Raw genomic sequence first — 7,018 nt, 5'->3', positions numbered from 1 at the left:
GGTTGGTGACCTCTCCCCCCTTGCCTTAGTTCTTGGTGATTATCTTTTATGTCAATCCTCGTAAGTTTTCTCTGCACAGAATTATAGTTGCAACTCACTTAGTCTATAACTTCATGCAAACATGCGCTTCTTAATTACCTTCCATCCTTTGTATTACTTAACATTCTAATGTCTCAATGATCATTTCAACTTTATTAGACTTTCAAAATCTAACATTGCATGAGTAAGAGTTCTAGTTGACTAAATCATTTAGTCAATAAAGTTCATTAAACAACTAGTTAATATTAATTTCAAGCCTTAATTGCACTTTTGGTCCCTGATGTTTGACCTTTGTGCAATTTTAATCCCCTTTGTTCTAATTGCGCAATTTTAGTCCCCTTAGTTCTAAGTTAGTGACAATTGGGTCCTGTCGTTAGTCTTCCATCTAATTACTAACGGTGGTTTCTATTTACACCCTTTATTTTCTATCTGCACCACCTACCCTATATTAAAAAAACAAATAAATAATTTATAAATTTTATTTAACCTAATACATGATAATCACAAATACAGATTAAAATAAAATCCCCAAACCTAATACTCATCATCTTCAACCTCCATATCTCACCACTATCTTCAGCCTCCGACTCCCACACCACCACATGTCCCGACACTAAGCTCTTCTCTTCACCCTCTCCTCAACCTTAGCAGTCGCTACTTCCTTCTCTCTTCTTCTCAACGCAACCGCCACTTTCCACCCACCACGCTCCTCTTCTCTCCACTCAAGCTGCCACCTCCCCCTCTCTCTGCTCGTTGTTGTTACCTCCTCCTCTTTATCCTCGCGCGGCCACCACCTCCTCCCGTGCTCGCCCGCGACCGCCACCTCCTCCTCTGCTCGCGCGCAGCCACCAGATGGAACTGGCCATGACCCAAACGCCCAGTTCTGCTTCTGATCTGACGGAGTAAGTGCCTACAGCCTTAGCTGACCAAGACGGGGAGCCGTCCAAAGGAGTTTCCCCTCAGATCTATCGCCCACCGCCCATGCGACCATCTCCCATTCCCGATCTGTTCATCGCCACCGCGCTGCTTTGCGGCTGCGCCGCCACCACCATCTCGTTCCTCTGACTTCCGAGTGTCACACCCCGATTTCGGTGGCGTCACTTTAGTAACCAAAAATAAAATAAAGCGGAAAAGCAGGTATATTTTTTTTTGATTTGTTTAAATAAAAAGACTTGTCGAAATTAAAGACTCAACTCAATCGCGATTAACAGCGACTAACATACAATATAAGTACAGCCCTCGCTGCAACTAAAAACATCGTCACGAGTGTCCTCAAGTGACGGAAAGCAAATGAAAGTGGTGCCCGCAGGAAAATATGTGCGACACATAGACAGAGTCATAACCTTTATAAATACAGTTCTCCAAGAAAGTAAGTCATCCCAAAACGGCCTCCAAAAGACTTCCTACGTCCGACAACTCCCTGTGATCCTCATGGAAGAGAACCACACAAAAAGCTAATAGTCGGGGACCTACCCTGCCCCAAAATAAGAAATGACCATCAGAGCTATGACACTAACACCCAACCTTAGTAGGCTCTAAATACCCATACCCTAAACTTCCATCATCGACCCTCATATGGTCATGCATTCAGTCCGGGTCCTCGTCGAAACTTCAGTAATGGTCATTACGCTCCTGGTCCTCCCCGAGTGACGAATCATCACGAAACCGTTGTCGAACGTTTGGCAGCAGGCCGACTGCCCAAACACAGACATACAAACAAAGCCAAGGCGCGAGGGTCAACTCACAGAATATAATAGATAATACAAACAACATGTGAAGAATAAGGGGGTATACATATAGGTTGTATATATACATATAACTTATGTATTGCCTACCTTAAGGTATATACATAACATGTTATCTAGGCTCTAATAACAATTCGATATCTGTTATCTCAACAGTTCAATAAGGGTGCATGTATGCATGCAATGTCAATTCAAAAGATGATCTCAACAAATAGGCATGTCAAGTCGATCCAACCCATCGGGTTGAACATACAGACTCGCACACACAACAAATGATAACGCCAAGTCGGTTCACTCAATAGAGTCGAACATACAGACGTTGCGCGCGTCCAATGACTGTCGCCGAATCGATCCAATCCATTCGATTGAACTTACGGATCCGCGCGTGTCGAAAGGTTGTCGCTGAATCGATCCAATCCATCGGATTGAATATACGGACTCACGCGAGTTTAAATGGTAATCGCTGAATCGATCCAATCCATCGGATTGAATGTACGGACTCACGTGTGCCTGAGTGACTACCGCCGAATCGATCCAATCCATCGGATTGAATAAACAGACTCGCGCATGTCAAACAATTATTGCCGAATCGGTCCAACCCGTTGGGTTTGAACATACGGATTTGCGCGTACGTGTTTAACTACAAATCTCAATTAAAAAGTACCTGAAGTTCAAAGTCGTCTTTGCGACTAGGCTGTGAAAAGCCGGAGTACGTATTGCACTCAGTGACATTTCCCTGGTCACTATGGTTCATCCCCGTGGTGACCATCAAATCATCTCAAGTTCAAGGCTTTTCGACTATTTCCCGTTTTTCACAATCATTTCCAACTCTTAAGTTCCCTAAAGGTCTCGTTAGTTAATCAAAGCATTTCAAGTTGAGTTAATCAAGTTATGAGGTTTATTATCAAAATCTGAATTCCATAAATTCTCAAGTTCCAAATTCTATCTATTCAAAGTTTCCCAAATCCCCCAAATAAAATCCCCGGGAAAAGTCTAAGTATTTCAAAGAGGGCTAGATCTCAGACCTCAGGTCAGGACCTGCCTAGGGTTATTCTTTCAACCCGAATGACCAATAGAATCAATTCAAATGTCCTACACTTCGCAATCGCGTCAAAGCACACGATTCGACAACAATATCAATATCTCAAGCTATAAGAAGCAATACGACAATAATTATGTGCGGAAATCATAAGACAGAAACTAGTAAACGGTCGAAGCCTCTCAGAAAAGGGAGACACACGTCTCATATAAGTTCACTCGGCCGAAGCCTCCAGAAAACATTTTCCAGTTCAAAACGATAAACAACATTCAATATCAAGCAATATTCAAGTCGAAGTTATCGACGCCTACAATACAAATAGCTAGTAAGTAAGTTGCCCTAACCTTAGCCAATTTCCATACTAAGGTGCAACTCCGATCCGATTACATCTTTGGTTGCCTGCGTCGGCTCGATTCCTTCCATTGTGTAGCTTCGATGCAAGGTGCTTCCGTTCGTCGTACCTTTCACAAGCATACTTAACGAAATCACTAATCGAGCTACTTACTACTCAAGTCTAGAGCTATGACTTCAGGCAATTGACTCAAAGCGAACACATGTTAAACGACTCTTTCTCAGTCAACAACTACAGTAATTAGTAGAGTACTTATCTCTTTTTGAAATGAAAACCATTTTGTAAAATAAATCGCAACTCTTCACTAATCAACTAACACATAATAGGATTAAGGTCCATGTGATTAAGGTCCAACCACTTTAATCAAAGGACAAGTAATAGGATTAAGGTCCAGCCACTTTAATCCACAAACGAATAGTATGATTAAGATCCTACCACTTAATCAACGGACAAATAATAGGATTAAGGTCCAGCCGCTTTAATCCACAAACAAATAATAGGATTTAGGTCCATCCTCTTTAAGACTTGGTTGTTACTTCTTCCACCAAGACTTTAATCGTTATTGTTATTTTCCTGCATTGCCATGTGGTATTTAAGGCAGAGATTGCTATGCTTCTGATAGTAATAGGGATAAGTATAAGACACATTTTTCGACTATCGTTGTATTTAACTATAGAAGTTATATAGGGTTTAGGGAAGTTTTTTAAGTCTTGAAGTTATCTTAGACAGGTAAGAGTTAAGAAAGGTAGAAGCTAAGAATGAATCCTAATGGAATGTTGTATGAGTTTCAGGAATTAAGGTATGTCATTTTCAAGATGGAAATGTTAGAGATTGAATAGATTTAAGAGATGATCTCAAATTAGATATGACTACTTGATGAGATAGACTCATTGGCCTTACTAGTAAGTTTTTCTAAATTTTCATCGCCAAGATATTGAGTCTGATCAACTTAATATTGAGGGGGTGATATTCGGAATCACAGCTGGCATGGACTATGATAGGAAGATTGGTTAGATTTGATCAATGATTAGTCGAGTTTGGTAGGTAAGTTTATGTTAAGCACTTGATTGTAAAGGATTAAGATTTAAATCTTTGGAAGTTGATGATTGTCGTATAGACATTAATTGGTTAGTTCGCATGATTACTCCAAGTAGAGGTAGACTAAGTTAAGAGATTTAATGTTGGAAAATCTTAAGTATTTTCTTGGAAGCTATGAAGTCATAGGTTATGTGATTTCCGAGGTGGATTTGTTAGAGGTTAAATAGGTTGGATTTAATCAGGTTATAGATGATAGCTTGATAGTAGCAAGATTGAGAAGAATTAACTCTAAACTAGATTGTTGTAGTCGAGTTTGAGGAATAAGTTTTGCTAAGCGCTTGATTTATTTGTGGAGACATTATAGTCTTAAGAGATGAATTTTCACTTGAAAAGTGTTGAAGTGTTAAAGGACATTACCGATGCAAACTAGGTAAAGGTTTAGATTTTAAGCCTATGAATTTTAACTTGAATGTGTAAGACTTAGAGAATTGTCAGGTGTTTGCTTGAGTGACTAAGTGTTGAATTAATGATTAAGTTTGAAAAAGAAAGTTTTAGCATAAGTTTAATACTTGAGATTGTTGATGTGGATTCCAGAGAAATGTGCTAAGATTACTAAGTGAGATTTACTAAGCTGGATTGAAATCTTAGGATTAAGATTGACCTTGGGAGTTGAGAATCAAGTACGAATAAGAGATTTAATGGTTTTAGTTGTGATGATAGCAGTTAAACCTTTAAAGATTGAAGATCTGAAGATGAGTTTTGGGTTAAATCCATTGAGGTATAATATAAGAGTGATCTTGAAGTAAATGAATTCTGAGTAGTGTAGAGTGTGAAGACTGGTGATAAGTTGGTGATACGATTTGTGACTAAGAGAAAAGTTGATTTGATGGTTATAATGAGGATAGTTTCAAAAAGGAGATGACATTAATGGATCATTAGATTTTAAGATGATCATATGCTTATAAGTTGTTGATCGATTGATGATGATTATGAGGTTGCTGGCATAATGAGCCATGTGATGAGATTTGAATGATGATAGCATAATAAGTTATGATTGTGAATATCAGGATCGAGTTGTGAATGTGAGAGCATGGCGACACTTGTCAGGTCGTTCGTGTAAGCGATCGAGTTAGGAATTGGATCTCGGTGCCTATAGCACTAGCTTAAGCGAGGTATCTAGGTTTATTTGAACATGATTGTTAGGTATCTAAGTGTTGTTATTGTCTTGTAGGTCACCTTTAAGGTGAATTTTTTGTAGTGTTCCCAGGTTTTGGGACGCGTGCTAACGCCGCTAGTAAGTTGGATGAAATTAAGAGGGAATGATATTCCCGAGTTTTCTCTGACTTCAAGTTTCGAGGACGAAACTTTCTTTTTAGAGGGTAGTATTGTAAGACCCACATTTTTAGATTAGGATAATTAATTAATTTCCGACTCACGCCTTGGTTACAGTGTAAGTGTGAGAGGAAACCTAAACGAGTGTTCACTAATTTTAATGAATTAATGAAGAAGAAAGTTCAAGAAATGACTAAGAATAGTACTATAGTCACGGTAGGTTATAGCACGAGCCATATTCACTTCCGCCTAAGGGCGAAAGCGTTAGTGAAGGGCTAATCCGCTCTTAAAGCACTGTATAAACGAAATTCAAAAAAATCATTCAAAGGAATATAAGAATTTCTCTCATTCATTTCCATGACAAGTGTTTTGACACGAAACCCTGGAATGTACGAACGTCCGATTCCAATTCTCGGAAGTTTGCCGAAACTGAATCCCTGATAGTTCAAGAACCTTAAAATAAACTGTCGATGAAGACTTTTTCTATTCGGAGCTTCAAACGAAGAATCCACACGCGGGTACCGATTTCTCTCGATGTTTCCAATCTTTCTTCAGAAGGAAGTTTCTCCATCCGACGTTAATTGCAAAAAGTAGTTTTGCGGAATATTTTGAAGCAGACTGCGTTCAAGCCATTTACTCATTTAAAAATAACCCAGAGCAAGTATCAACCTTTTATGGAAGGATACTTAGCTTAATTGTATAATATGACAACGTCATATTTGTTCTAATTATCTAACGATTATTCTTTAGCATAATTTCTACTCATTTCTGTAAGATCAAGTTTTGATCGAGTAGTACAACTCTATGTTTTGATGATTACAAGTTAACATTTTAGTATGAACAATTATGGTACTCTAACGTGTTTTTCTGAGTGTGCTATTTATAGGCTCTGACCTCAATTCAATCTCACACAAATCAGAAGCATTGTGCATAAAGAGTGACCCAAGCAACGCTTTCGCAACATCTATGTTCACTCTGAACAGTAGAAACGCTTCAGAAGTTCTGAAGTCATACAAGCTCTGATATGGACTCAGTCACTTGAAGTTCTGAAGATCCAGACGTTCTGAAAACCAAGAAACTCTGAAGGTTCAGATGTTCTGCTGGTGTAGAAGACTCTGAAGATCCAGAAGCTGAAAAATGGAAACTCTGATGTCCAGAAGCAAGATGACTCTGAAGACCATGTACTTCCCTCTGAGTTCAGAATCAGAAGATACAATGGTCAGAGGATCTATGCTTCCCTCTGACTCTGATCAACTGGCTTCACAAGTTCCAACATGAAGCATTCCCCTGATCAGAAGTCTACTAGGTTTAAAGGTCAAGTCACTATCCAAGTACAAAAGCAAATGTACTATCCTGACGACCTACCTAACATTCTCAGCCACAACAGAAGCTGGAATTTCCAGAACTGCCCTCCAACGGTAGCATTTCCATGCAGCGTTCAAACCCTAATCCTTGGAGTATAAATAGAGGCTG

This window comes from Lotus japonicus, chromosome 6, assembly GCF_012489685.1.
Source record: "Lotus japonicus ecotype B-129 chromosome 6, LjGifu_v1.2".
Taxonomy (NCBI): domain Eukaryota; kingdom Viridiplantae; phylum Streptophyta; class Magnoliopsida; order Fabales; family Fabaceae; genus Lotus; species Lotus japonicus.
The sequence above is the reverse complement of the archived record's forward strand: the minus strand, read 5'-3'. Positions refer to the sequence as shown.